General features: G+C 59.1%; 1 non-coding gene across 1 annotated transcript; it reads left to right on the top strand.

Annotated features, from left to right (window-relative positions):
• The first annotated feature begins 12,547 nt into the window (after window positions 1-12,547).
• On the top strand, window positions 12,548-12,666 carry LOC131872165 (5S ribosomal RNA). The gene has a single exon (XR_009370343.1). It is a non-coding gene; the product is annotated as a 5S ribosomal RNA (ribosomal RNA).
• Window positions 12,667-15,000: the final 2,334 nt, after the last annotated feature.

Here is a 15,000-nt window from a genome sequence, read left to right as displayed (position 1 = left end):
TCTCGGTTCACAGGAGCCTGGGAAGAACATCCCGTACGGAACCCTTTACCCGAAAACATCCGAACCGCACATGCTCGCGACAGTCCTGCCGTTAGAGAATGCACCGTGCACGCGACCGAGTAAGGCCACTCAGAGACATCCATTTCCCAGGTATATGCCCCCTACGCACTTTTGGTGGCGCAACTCGCACGAACAGTCCCACCTCGACCCCGTAAACAAGCTTTTTTGCCTCGAAGAGTTCGTCGGAGACGAAGAAGCAACCTTCAGTGCAAACGTAGCACTCTTTTGTGCAACCGCCCAAACAACGCCCCCTCTACCCTCTGTCGAAACACTCGGCATTGCTGCTCCCTAAGGTGAGCTTCTCCTCATAGGCAATTCCGCTCTTATCCGGTCACGTTTGTGTGCCCGAATTTCGCAAGGCAACCTCCATGGGACATGGAAAAGACTCGAGAAGAGAGCTCGCTCACGGGAGAGAGAAGCCAAGGAGACCACGAGAGTGCTGAGAGTGGGACAGCGCTGAATAGGCGGGAGAAGCCTGCGCGTATAAACGGAGATATATATCCAATTGCAACGAAGGAACGTGCCAAAGATCGAGAACAATGGCAGAAATGCTAGTAACGTGCACTTCGGGACCAACGCATCACCGGAAGACAACCGCCAAACATCGAAAGAGTCGCGATGCTCCGCAACCTACGTGCAAAGCGGTCGCACACCGGGTAAGGGAGTGAGAGCCCCAAACATAGCTGGGCGAGGCGCTCACTCCGCTCTTTAATATCTCGTTAATACCGCCAAGGAAATGGCACAAGCACACACACACAAGCATCCTCGGAAGAGGACAGTTCGAGTGACAGGTCAAATCCAAGAGTTCCGAAGACTACCTCCAGGAACAATCGGGAACAAGACCGATTACAAGTCGTCGAGTCTGTTACTGGGCGAACACGAGATGCGCACAGGAAATCGATCAGCCCTCACAATGGCCCAAGGCCAGAGATCGGACTGCTACGATTTACCCCAACAATCATCGTGCCACTCTTCGCAGAGAGGTGATAGACGCCAACGAGCCCGCGCATAGCAATCGAGGTGTAAAAAGGGCGTTGAAGGCAGGAAGCCTGGACGAAAGAGGCTACGAGGTCACCTCGAAGCGGTCTAAGAATCGGGCGCACTTGGGGCGACTACCAGTGCCAACCCCTTATCCCGCGGTGCGTCCGACACACAGAAATTTCCAAGGCGGCCAAGGAGCCTCCCCGCATAGCAATCGGGGTGTGAGGTTACGGATGCAGCATTGATAGCAATCGAGGTGTGAGGCGAAGGATGCAGAAGTGAGAGCCGAGGGATGTAGCAGAGATAGCAATCGGGGTGTGTGATGCAGAAGAGATAGCAATCGAGGTGTGCGGTGGGAAGGGCCCAGCAGCCAGAATGCATGAAGCGACGGATGAAGCAGTGATGACAACCGGGCTGTGAGGAGAGGAGGGATGCAGCCAAGAAAGCAATCAGGGCTCGAGGCAAGGGATGCATCAAGGATAGCAATCATGTTGTGAGGCGAGATTCCAAAGGCTAAACGTGAGAGGCTGCAGGGTCGACTCAGAGAGGTCTATGCATGTGAGAGGCTGAAAGCAAGGTCGACTCGGAGCGGTCTATGCATCGGGCGCGCTTGGGGCGACTACCAGTGCCAACCCCTTATCCCGCGACGCGTCCGACAAAGAGAACGTTCCAAGGCGGCAGAGGAGGTTACCAGCCGAAGGATGCAGTAGCAATAACAGGTATAGTTCCGCGGCGGCCGAGAAGACTCACCGCATAGGAATCGGGATGCGAGGCGAGGGATGCGGCGGGAAGGCCCCGACGGCTAAACGGAAGAGGCTGCAGGGCCGCCTCGGAATGGTCCAAGCATCGGATGCGATTGGGACGACTACCAGTGCCAACCCCTTATCCCGCGATGCGTCCGATACACAGATAGTTCCAAGGCGGCCGAGGAGCCTCACCGCATATCAATCGGGGTGCGAGGCGAGGGATGGGGCGGGAAGGCCCCAACGGCTAGACGGAAGAGGCTTCAGGGCCACCTCGGAATGGTCCAAGCATCGGACGCGCTTGGGGCGACTGCCAGTGCCAACCCCTTATCCCGCGATGCGTCCGATACACAGATGGTTCCAAGGCGGCCGAGGAGCCTCACCGCATAGCAATCGGGGGTGCGAGGCGAGGGATGGGGCGGGAAGGCCCCAACGGCTAGACGGAAGAGGCTTCAGGGCCGCCTAGGAATGGTCCAAGCATCGGACACGCTTGGGGCGACTACCAGTGACAGCCCCCTATCCCGCGATGCGTCCGATACGAAGATGGTTCCAAGGCGGCCGAGGAGCCTCACCGCATAGCAATCGGGGTGCGAGGTGGGGGATGCGGCGAGATGGCCCCAACGGCTAGACGGAAGAGGCCACAGGGCCGCGTCGGAATAGTCCAAGCATCGGACGCGCTTGGGGCGACTACCAGTGACAACCCCTTATCCCGCGATGCGTCCGATACGAAGATAGTTCCAAGGCGGCCGAGGAGCCTCACCGCATAGCAATCGGGGTGCGAGGTGGGGGATGCGGCGAGATGGCCCCAACGGCTAGACGGAAGAGGCTGCAGGGCCGCCTCGGAATAGTCCAAGCATCGGACGCGCTTGGGGCCACTACCAGTGACAACCCCTTATCCCGCAATGCGTCCGATACGAAGATAGTTCCAAGGCGGCCGAAGAGCCTCACCGCATAGCAATCGGGGTGCGAGGTGGGGGATGCGGCGAGATGGCCCCAACGGCTAGACGGAAGAGGCCACAGGGCCGCCTCGGAATAGTCCAAGCATCGGACGCGCTTGGGGCGACTACCAGTGACAACCCCTTATCCCGCGATGCGTCCGATACGAAGATAGTTCCCAGGCGGCCGAGGAGCCTCACCGCATAGCAATCGGGGTGCGAGGCGAGGGATGCGGCGAGATGGCCCCAAAGGCTAGACGGAAGAGGCTGCAGGGCTGCCTCGGAATAGTCCAAGCATCGGACGCGCTTGGGGCGACTACCACTGCCAACCCCTTATCCCGCGATGCGTCCGATACACAGATAGTTCCGAGGCGGCCGAGGAGGTGGGGGATGCAGCGAGATGGCCCCAACGGCTAGACGGAAGAGGCTGCAGGGCCGCCTCGGAATAGTCCAAGCATCGGACGCGCTTGGGGCGACTACCAGTGACAACCCCTTATCCCGCGATGCGTCCGATACACAGATAGTTCCGAGGCGGCCAAGGAGCCTCACCGCATAGCAATCGTGGTGCGAGGTGGGGGATGCGGCGAGATGGCCCCAACGGCTAGACGGAAGAGGCTGCAGGGCCGCCTCGGAATGGTCCAAGCATCGGATGCGCTTGGGGCGACTACCACTGCCAACCCCTTATCCCGCGATGCGTCCGATACACAGATAGTTCCAAGGCGGCCGAGGAGCCTCACAGCATAGCAATCAGGGTGCGAGGCGAGGGATGCGGCGAGAAAGCCCCAACGGCTAGAGGGAAGAGGCTTCAGGTCCGCCTCGGAATGGTCCAAGCATCGGACGCGCTTGGGGCGACTACCAGTGACAACCCCTTATCCCGCGACGCGTCCGATACACAGATAGTTCCAAGGCGGCCGAGGAGCCTCACCGCATAGCAATCGGGGTGCGAGGCGAGGGATGCGGCGAGAAGGACCCAACGGCTACACGGAAGAGGCTTCGGGGCCGCCTCGGAATGGTCCAAGCATCGGACGCGCTTGGGGCGACTACCAGTGACAACCCCTTATCCCGCGACGCGTCCGATACACAGATAGTTCCAAGGCGGCCGAGGAGCCTCACCGCATAGCAATCGGGGTGCGAGGCGAGGGATGCGGCGAGAAGGACCCAACGGCTACACGGAAGAGGCTTCGGGGCCGCCTCGGAATGGTCCAAGCATCGGACGCGCTTGGGGCGACTACCAGTGACAACCCCTTATCCCGCGACGCGTCCGATACACAGATAGTTCCAAGGCGGCCGAGGAGCCTCACCGCATAGCAATCGGGGTGCGAGGCGAGGGATGCGGCGAGAAGGACCCAACGGCTAGACGGAAGAGGCTTCGGGTCCGCCTCGGAATGGTCCAAGCATCGGACGCGCTTGGGGCGACTACCAGTGACAACCCCTTATCCCGCGACGCGTCCGATACACAGATAGTTCCAAGGCGGCCGAGGAGCCTCACCGCATAGCAATCGGGGTGCGAGGCGAGGGATGCGGCGAGAAGGACCCAACGGCTAGACGGAAGAGGCTTCGGGTCCGCCTCGGAATGGTCCAAGCATCGGACGCGCTTGGGGCGACTACCAGTGACAACCCCTTATCCCGCGACGCGTCCGATACACAGATAGTTCCAAGGCGGCCGAGGAGCCTCACCGCATAGCAATCGGGGTGCGAGGCGAGGGATGCGGCGAGAAGGACCCAACGGCTAGACGGAAGAGGCTTCGGGTCCGCCTCGGAATGGTCCAAGCATCGGACGCGCTTGGGGCGACTACCAGTGACAACCCCTTATCCCGCGACGCGTCCGATACACAGATAGTTCCGAGGCGGCCGAGGAGCCTCACCGCATAGCAATCGGGGTGCGAGGCGAAGGATGCGGCGAGAAGGACCCAACGGCTAGACGGAAGAGGCTTCGGGTCCGCCTCGGAATGGTCTAAGCATCGGACGCGCTTGGGGCGACTACCAGTGACAACCCCTTATCCCGCGACGCGTCCGATACACAGATAGTTCCAAGGCGGCCGAGGAGCCTCACCGCATAGCAATCGGGGTGCGAGGCGAGGGATGCGGCGAGAAGGACCCAACGGCTAGACGGAAGAGGCTTCAGGGCCGCCTCGGAATGGTCCAAGCATCGGACGCGCTTGGGGCGACTACCAATGACAACCCCTTATCCCGCGACGCGTCCGATACACAGATAGTTCCGAGGCGGCCGAGGAGCCTCACCGCATAGCAATCGGGGTGCGAGGCGAGGGATGCGGCGAGAAGGACCCAACGGCTAGACGGAAGAGGCTTCAGGGCCGCCTCGGAATGGTCCAAGCATCGGACGCGCTTGGGGCGACTACCAGTGACAACCCCTTATCCCGCGACGCGTCCGATACACAGATAGTTCCGAGGCGGCCGAGGAGCCTCACCGCATAGCAATCGGGGTGCGAGGCGAGGGATGCGGCGAGAAGGACCCAACGGCTAGACGGAAGAGGCTTCAGGGCCGCCTCGGAATGGTCCAAGCATCGGACGCGCTTGGGGCGACTACCGTTGCCAACCCCTTATCCCGCGATGCGTCTGATACACAGATAGTTCCGAGGCGGCCGAGGAGCCTCACCGCATAGCAATCGGGTTGCGAGGCAGATTATTGGGAAGGGAACCCCCTGGGATGCGGCTCAAGCAGTGCCCAAAGGGACTGGAATGCGGAATCACATCGAGAGACCCAAATGCTATACGAGGGCTCAAATCGAATTATCGATTTGGCCACGACATGGACGCATCGGAACGACTACCTTTGCCGAACCACTCGCAATTGCATCCATACCGAAACCAATAGACATTTCCGTTAGAGCCCTCGCATAGCATTCGGGAATCTCGCATGCCCCTCTAAATCGACCAATGCTGGCGCTCAATGAAAATCCGAGCGCTACCACCGTTCGAGCGCCAGCATTGGTCGAGTTAGAGGGGCACGGGGGAGAATGCTCCAGTCAACACCTCCCCTATATAAGTTATTTGTCCGATTCTCGCACAACCGTAGTCTGCCTCGTCGAATCAAACAACGGTCCCAGATTCCGACTTCCGTTCCGTAGAGACCCAAAAGCTAGATGGAGGCTCGCAAGAAAGAGAGTCGGCGCATAGCAATCGGGTTTCTCGAACGTTTAGGGACCGAGCTCACTTGCGGATAGGGCAAAATCCGCCAAGCAACCCAAAAGCTAGACGGGGGCTCGAATCGAATCGCCTAGGCGGCCACAACAACGACGTGTTGGATCGACTACCAGTGCCAAACCATTCAGCAAGACTAGTCTGTGTCGAGGCCGGATAGAGATTCTCAGAGAGCGCCCGCATAGCATTTAGGAGACCTGCCGCGTCCCTCACACTCGACAAATGGTGGTGCACGTTTATAAATCCGAGCGATCCCAACCCTTTCAAGCACCAACATCGGTCGAGATAGAGGGGCACGGAGGGGGCTGCGTGAGACAACACAGTCCCCTATATAAGTTATTTGTCCGATTCTCACACATCCGAAGAATGGTCATCAAATCGGACAACAGCCCAAACTTCCGACTTCCGTCCCAGAAAGCCCAAGAGCTATCTAAAACGTTCATGGCCGGAACTCGATCGCGGCTATACCAGTCCGCCAAGCAACCCAAAAGCTAGACTGGAGCTCTAGTCGAATCACCTCTGTGGCCATTGCAAGGACGTGTTGGAGCGACTACCATTGCCGAACCATTCCGCAGGTCGAGTCCATACCAAGGCCGCATAGAGATTCACGATGAGCTCCTGCATAGCAATCAGGAGACTTGCCGTGTCCATCACAATCGATAAATCCTGGTGCAAGATTTTTGCATCCGAGCGCTCCAACCAGTCGAGCACCAGCATCAATCGACATAAACGGGCACGGGGGGAGGATGCTCGAGAACACTACCTCCCCTATATAAGTTATTTGTCCGATTCTCAAGCAGCCGAAGTCTGGTCATCGAATCAGGTCAAAGACCACAACTTCCGACTTTACCCACAATGCAAGTCATCGAATCGAACATCGGCCCCCGAGTCGGACTCCATGCGTATGTCAGGTCATCGGACCCAAATTCCGCCTTCCTGCGCATGGCGGGCCATCAATATCAACTCGGTCATCGGACCCAAACTCCGCCTTTTTGCGTATGGCACGCCTTCAAATCGGTCATCGGACCCAAATTCCGCCTTCCTGTGCATGGCGGGCCATCAACATCAACTCGGTCATCGGACCCAAATTCCGCCTTTCTGCGCATGGCACGCCATCAACTCGGTCATCGGACCCAAATTCCGCCTTCCTGCGCATGGCAGGTCATCGGACACAAATTCAGACCTCGCCAATATGCCTACGTATCGAATCGGTCATCGGACCCAACTTCCGACTTCATCCATACTGTAGGGTCTTTGAGGTTGGCGCGGTGCGCTCAACCCAGGGAGTCGACCCATCGAAGCATACACCTCCCCTATATAAGCTATTTGTCCGATTCCCACACCTGTGTAGTTTGCACCTCTGACCAGGACATCGACCCCAACTTCCGAACTCGACTGCAACGACGGCACCAGCGCCTTGGTGCGCACCTTGCGACGCACAGTCCCAACATTCGCCTTCCTGCACATGGCAGGTCATCGGACCCAAATTCCGACCTCGCGAGTATGCCTACATATCGAATCGGTCATCGGACCCAACTTCCGACTTCATCCATACCGTAGGGTCTTTGAGGTTGGCGCGGTGCGCTCAACCCGGGGAGTCGACCCAACGAAGCATACACCTCCCCTATATAAGCTATTTGTCCGATTCCCACACCTGTGTAGTTTGCACCTCCGATCAAGACATCGACCCCAACTTCCGAACTCGCCTCCAACGACCGAACCAGCGCCTTGGTGCGCACCTTGCAACGCACAGTGCCAACATTCGCCTTCCTGCACGTGGCAGGTCATCGGACCCAAATTCCGACCTCGCGAGTATGCCTACATATCGAATCGGTCATCGGACCCAACTTCCGACTTCATCCATACCGTAGGGTCTTTGAGGTTGGCGCGGTGCGCTCAACCCGGGGAGTCGACCCAACGAAGCATACACCTCCCCTATATAAGCTATTTGTCCGATTCCCACACCTGTGTAGCTTGCACCTCCGATCAGGACATCGACCCCAACTTCCGAACTCGACTAAAAAGACCGCACCAGCGCCTTGGTGTGCACCTTGCAACGCACAGTGTCAACATTCGCCTTCCTGCACATGGCAGGTCATCGGACCCAAATTCCGACCTCATGAGCATACCTACTAATCGAATTGGTCATCGGACCCAACTTCCGACTTCATCCATACCGTAGGGTCTTTGAGGTTGGCGCGGTGCGCTCAACCTGGGGAGTCGACCCATCGAAGCATACACCTCCCCTATATAAGCTATTTGTCCGATTCCGACACCTGTGTAGTTTGCACCTCCGCTCAGGACATCGACCCCAACTTCCGAACTCGCCTGCAACGACCGAACCAGCGCCTTGGTGCGCACCAAAAGTGCGCACTTTTGGAGGGCACTTTTGTGCGCTCCAAAGGTGCGCACTTTTGGAGGGCACTTTTCTGCGCTCCAAAGGTGCGCACTTTTGGAGGGCACTTTTTGGAGGGCACTTTTCTGCGCTCCAAAGGTGCGCACTTTTGGAGGGCACTTTTTGGAGGGCACTTTTCTGCGCTCCAAAGGTGCGCACTTTTGGAGGGCACTTTTTGGAGGGCACTTTTCTGCGCTCCAAAGGTGCGCACTTTTGGAGGGCACTTTTTGGAGGGCACTTTTCTGCGCTCCAAAGGTGCGCACTTTTGGAGGGCACTTTTTGGAGGGCACTTTTCTGCGCTCCAAAGGTGCGCACTTTTGGAGGGCACTTTTCTGCGCTCCAAAGGTGCGCACTTTTGGAGGGCACTTTTTGGAGGGCACTTTTCTGCGCTCCAAAGGTGCGCACTTTTGGAGGGCACTTTTCTGCGCTCCAAAGGTGCGCACTTTTGGAGGGCACTTTTTGGAGGGCACTTTTCTGCGCTCCAAAGGTGCGCACTTTTGGAGGGCACTTTTGTGCACTCCAAAGGTGCGCACTTTTGGAGGGCACTTTTCCTGTGCTCCAAAGGTGCACACCTAGGTGAGCACCTTCGACCACACCTTGTAGCACACCAAACTCTGACTTTCGACTTCATCCGCAATGCAGGGTCTTTGAGGTTGGCGCAATGCGCACAACCAGGGGAGTCGACCCATCAAACCCAACACCTCCCCTATATAAGCTATTTGTCTGATTCTCATACATGCGTAGCCTGCAGGAGCAATTAGGACATCGACCCCAACTTTCGGCTTCTAAACGAAAACAAGGTCTTTGAGGTTGGTGTAATGCGAACAACTAGGGGAGTCAACCCATCAAACCCAACACCTCCCCTATATAAGCTATTTGTCTGATTCTCATACATGTGTAGTCTACAGGAGCAATTAGGACATCGACCCCAACTTTTGACTTCTTAACGAAAACAAGGTCTTTGAGGTTGACGTAATGCGCACAACCAGGGGAGTCGACCCATCAAACCCAACACCTCCCCTATATAAGCTATTTGTCCGATTCTCATACATGTGTAGCCTGCAGGAGCCATTAGGACATTGACCCCAACTTTTGACTTCTTAACGAAAACAAGGTCTTTGAGGTTGGCGTAATGCGCACAACCAAGGGAGTTGACCCATCAAACCCAACACCTCCCCTATATAAGCTATTTGTCTGATTCTCATACATGTGTAGCCTGCAACAACGATTAGGACATCCACCCCAACTTCTGAATTCGTCTGCGTTGACCGCACCAAAGGTGCACGCCTTGGTGCTCACCAAAATCCGACTTCCGACTTCTTCTGCTATGCGGGGTCTTTGAGGTTGGCGCAGTGCGCACAACCAGGGGAGTCAACCCACCGAATGCAACACCTCCCCTATATAAGCTATTTGTCTGATTCTCATACATGCGTAGACTGCAGCAATGATTAGGACATCCACCCCAACTTTTGACTTCTTAAACAAGACAGGGTCTTTGAAGTTGGTGCAGTGCACACAACCAGGGGAGTCGACCCATCAAACGCAACACCTCCCCTATATAAAGCTATTTGTCCGATTCTCATACGTGTAGTCTGCAGCAGCGATTAGGACATCGACCCCAACTTCCGAATTCGTTTGCATTGACCGCACCAAAGGTGCACGCCTTGGTGTGCACCCTGGAGTGCACTTTGGTGCTCACCTCGGTGCACACTTTGGTGTGCACCTCGGTGTGCACCAAAGGTGCGCACCTTGGAGCGCACCAAAGGTGTACACTTTGGAGCGCACCACATAGGGTCTTTGAGAGGTTGGCGCAGTGCGCACACCAAGGTGGGTGTTGAGGTGCGTGCCGAGGTGGGTGGGTGCTAGGGTGCGCTCCATGGTGGGTGCCAGGGTGGGTGCGTGCTAGGGTGGATTCCAAAGAGGGTCATAGGGTGGGTGCCAAGGTGGGTTGGTGATATAGTGGGTTCAAAGGTGGGTACTAGGGTGGGTTCCAAGGTGGGTCACAAGTTGGGTGCCAGGATGCGTGGGTGTTAGGTTGGGTGCCAAGGTGGGCTCCTGCGTGGGTGGGTGCTAGGGTGGGTTTCAAGGTGGACGCGAGGGCGGGTGCCAAGGTGGGTAACAAGTTGGGTGTTAGGATGGGTGAGTGCTAGAGTGGGTGCCAAGGTGGGTGGGTGCTAAGGTGGATGCCAAGGTGGTTCACAGGGTGGGTGGGTTCTAGGGTGAGTTCCAAGGTGGGTCACAGGTTCAGTGCTAGGGTGGGTGTCAAGGCGGGTGTCGAGGTGCCTGGGTGCTAGGGTGTGGATGCCAATGTGGGTCATAGGGTGGGTACTAGGGTGGGCTGCAATGTGGGTGCCAAGGTGGGTAACATGCTCGGTGGGTTCTAAATTGGGTGCCAGGGTGGGTGTGCACCCACCTTGCCCGAGGTGGGTGCCAAGGTGCCAGTGTGGGTGGGTGCTAAGGTGGATGCCAAGGTGGGTGAGAAGGTGGGTGATAGGTTGAGTGGTAGGATGGGTGGGTGCCAAGATGGGTCACAGGGTGGGTGCAAGGGTGGGTAGGTGCTAGGGTTGGTGTCAGGGTGGGTGGGTGCTAGGTTGGGTTCCAAGGTGGGTGCGAGGGTGAGTGTCAAGGTGGGTCACAGGTTAGGTGCTAGGATGGGTGAGTGCTAGGGTGCAAAGGTGCCAGGGTGGGTGCTAGGATGGGTCGATGCTAGGGTGAGTGGCAAGGTGGGTCCACAAGTGTCAAGGTGGGTGCCGAGGTGGGTGCCAAGTCGGCGACTGCTATGGTGGATGCCAAGGTGGGTCACGGGGTGGGTGCCAAGTTGCTAGGTTGGGTTCCAAGGTGGGTGCCAACGTGGGTGCTAGGGTGCGTGGGTTAAAGGGTGTGTCACAACGTGGGTGCCAGGATGGGTGCGCACCCACACTGGCCAAGACGGGTGCGGGTGCAAGGTTGGGTTCCAAGCCCGGTCACAGGCTGGGTGCTAGGATGGGTGGGTGCCAAGGTGGGCACCAGGGTGGGTGCACCCACCCTGGCCAAGGTGGGTCACGGGGTGGGTCCTAGGGTGGGTAACGGGGTGGGTACTAAGGTGCGTGCCAAGGTGGGTCATAGGGTGGGTGCCAAGGTGGGCACCAGGGTGGGTGTGCACCAACCCTAGCCAGGGTAGGTCACGGGGTGGTTGTCGGGGTGGGCGTCAAGGAGCCAAGGTGGGTGGCAAGTAGCCAAGTTGCGTGCCAAGGTGGGTGTCGGGGTGGGTGCCAAGGATCCAAGGTGGGTGCCAAGGAACCAAGGTGGGTGTCTGGGTGGGTGCCGAGGTGGGAGCCAGGGTGGGTCCCAAGGTGAGTGCAAAGGTGGGTGCCAGGGTCAAGGTGAGTGCCAATGTGGGTTCCAAGGTGCCAGGGTCAGGGTGAGTGCCAATGTGGGTTCAAAGGTGCTAAGTTGGGTGCGAGGTTGGGTGCGAGGGTGGGTGGGTGCCAAGGTGTGCTAGGTGGAAGCCCGGGTGGGTCGGCATCCCATGGGTGTCGAGTTGGGTGCCTGATGGGTGCTTCTTGTCAAGTTTTAGTCGTCGGGACTCATTTCGAGCCTTAGAGGTCGTTTCTTGTCCGGTTGCCCTGTCTTCGACCTGGGAACCCAATTTTGGTCCTCGGGTCCCATTTTTTTTTGTCTCGCATCCCACTTTTGGCCTGTGGCCTTTTCGGGGTCGATTCTCGTTTTGGGCATCAGAGCATGTTTCTTCTCCTAAAACCCAATATTTGTTTATTAAGTCTCGGAACACATTTTTGTTCTCGTGGACCCATCATGGGTCTTGGAACGCATTTGTGGTCCTTGGGTCCCATTTTGCATCCCGAAACTTGTGTTTTGGTGCTTGATCCCTATTTTGGGTGCCCACCTTGCACCAAGTGCGCACCCGGGGCAAACCGAGCGCCTTGGTGCACCGGGGCAAGATCGAGCGTGCACCCGAGGCGCCCCGAACATGCACCAAGGTGCACTCGGCCCACATGTGAGCGCAGGTCGTTGCGCCCGAGGTGGTGTGTGGGCACCGCGTTGCAGACGGGACACTGCACGCACACGACGCCCCCTCCAGGTGCACGCACGTAGGCCGGGCCGGGTGCACACCCGACGCCCTAGCAAGGTGCGCGCACCCGGGCAGGGCTCACACTTGGCGAACGGGGCGCACTTCGCGAGGGAGGGTGTGCACCTCGACGGGGGTGGGTGGCCGGGGTGGATTCGCACGTGGGTCGCGGTTTGCTAAGTACACACTGCGACAAGCTCATAACGGGTGCGATCATACCAGCGTTAGTGCACCGGATCCCATCAGAACTCCGCAGTTAAGCGCGCTTGGGCCGGAGTAGTACTGGGATGGGTGACCTCCCGGGAAGTCCCGGTGTTGCACCCTTTTTTAGTTTTTCGCCGGGCGTCGCAATGCTATTTGAATAAACCTTTTGCCCGTTTGCGTTCTCGTCGGGGCCGGGCCGGGCCGGGGTGCGCTGCCCGCACTACCGCGCGCGCGGGGGCGACACCGAGCGCGCACCCGAGGCGCCCCGAGCACACAGGCCACGGTGCAACCCGGGCGTTGTGCGCGCACCCCGGTGCGCCCGAGGTACTGCGCGCGCACCCAGGTGAAATCGGTGTGCACCTCGGCCAGTGCGCGCTCGGTCGAGTCGCGCACGTTGGCCAAGGTGCACGGTGATGTTTCTTACTCTAAGGTTCCGCACCAGACGCCCGGGACAGGTGAGCGAAGCTGGGCGGGGCCGGGTGCGCGGCCGGGGCAGGTGCACGCAGCTGGAGAGAGCTTTGGAGCACACTTCGGAGCGCACCAATGATGCGCTCCATTCAAAAGTTTCCTGAAAAGGCAAAAAAAGTTGAGATTATAGAATTTCCCACTTGAGAGATTGTAAAAAAAAAAAATTTAAAATGAAGGAAACGCGGGTGCCAAGGTGTGCGCAGCCCAGCCAAGGTGTGCGCACCAAGGCGCCCACCCTGGCGAAGGTGCACGCAAGGTGCGCACCCGAGGCAAACCGGACAATTAACCCAACTTTCGACTTCGCGCGCACCTTGGAGCGCACTTCGGAGCGCTCCTTGGTGCGCACCAATCTTGGGCACCTCGGAGTGCACCATGGCGCCCACCAAGGTGCGCACCCGGGGCAAACCGAGCTCCGACTTCGTGCGCACCTTGGAGCGCACGAAAGGTGCGCACCATGGCGCCCACCAAGGTGCGCAGCCCAGCCAAGGCGTGCGCATCAAGGTGCGCACCCTGGCGAAGGTGCGCACCCGGGGCAAACCGAGCTCCGACTTCGTGCGCACCTTGGAGCGCACAAAAGGTGCGCAACCCAGCCAAGGTGTGCGCACCCCGGTCAAACCGAGCTCCGAATCGTGCGCACCAGAGGTGCACGCCATCGTGCGCACCTTGGAGCACACTTCGGAGCCCTCCTTGGTGCGCGTCGATGTTGCGCACCTCGGAGCGCACCCGGGGAAAACAATGCAATTAACCCGACTTTCGACTTCGTGGGCACCTCGGAGCGCTCTCGGGTTCGCACCTCGGAGCACACCGAGGTGCGCACCTTTGATGCGCTGCCTTCACCAATTTCCAGAAAAGGCAAGAAAACATTGAGAAGGTGTGCGCACCGAGGTGCCCACCCTGGCGAAGGTGCACGCGAGGTGCGCACCCGGGGCAAACCGGGCTCCGACTTCGTGCACGCCGCACCTTGGAGCACACTTCGGAGCGCTCCTTGGTGCGCACCAGGGCGCGCAACCCAGCCGAGGTGCCCACCCCGGCGAAGGTGCACGCGAGGTGCGCACCCGGGGCAAACCGGGCTCCGACTTCGTGCACGCCATGGTGCCCACCGCGGCGAAGGTGCACGCGAGGTGCGCACCCGGGGCAAACCGGGCTCCGACTTCGTGCACGCCGCACCTTGGAGCACACTTCGGAGCGCTCCTTGGTGCGCACCATGGTGCCCACCAGGGCGCGCAACCCCGCCGAAGGTGCACGCGAGGTGCGCACCCGGGGCAAACCGGGCTCCGACTTCGTGCACGCCGCACCTTGGAGCACACTTCGGAGCGCTCCTTGGTGCGCACCATGGTGCCCACCAGGGCGCGCAACCCCGCCGAAGGTGCACGCGAGGTGCGCACCCGGGGCAAACCGGGCTCCGACTTCGTGCACGCCATGGTGCGCACCGCGGCGAAGGTGCGCACCCGGGGCAAACCGGGCTCCGACTTCGTGCACGCCGCACCTTGGAGCACACTTCGGAGCGCTCCTTGGTGCGCACCAGGGCGCGCAACCCAGCCGAGGTGCCCACCCCGGCGAAGGTGCACGCGAGGTGCGTACCCGGGGCAAACCGGGCTCCGACTTCATGCACGCCGCACCTTGGAGCACACTTCGGAGCGCTCCTTGGTGCGCACCATGGTGCCCACCAGGCCGCGCAACCCAGCCAAGGTGTGCGCACCAAGGTGCACGCGAGGTGCGCACCCGGGGCAAACCGGGGTCCGACTTCGTGCACGCCGCACCTTGGAGCACACATCGGGGCGCTCCCGGGTTCGCACCGGCGTTGCGCACCGTGGTGGGCACCTCGGAGCACACCAAGGTGGGCAGCGAGGTGCGCACCTTTGATGCGATGCCTTCACTAATTTCCATAAAAGGCAAAAAAAAAACGAGATTTTAAAATTTCCGTTTTGAAAGATAGTGAGAAAAAGGGAATGCTGGTGCCATCTTGAGCCCGCCCTGGTGCGCAGC

This window comes from Cryptomeria japonica, unplaced genomic scaffold (assembly GCF_030272615.1).
Source record: "Cryptomeria japonica unplaced genomic scaffold, Sugi_1.0 HiC_scaffold_529, whole genome shotgun sequence".
NCBI lineage: Eukaryota > Viridiplantae > Streptophyta > Pinopsida > Cupressales > Cupressaceae > Cryptomeria > Cryptomeria japonica.
This window is presented reverse-complemented; position numbering and strand designations above follow the sequence as displayed.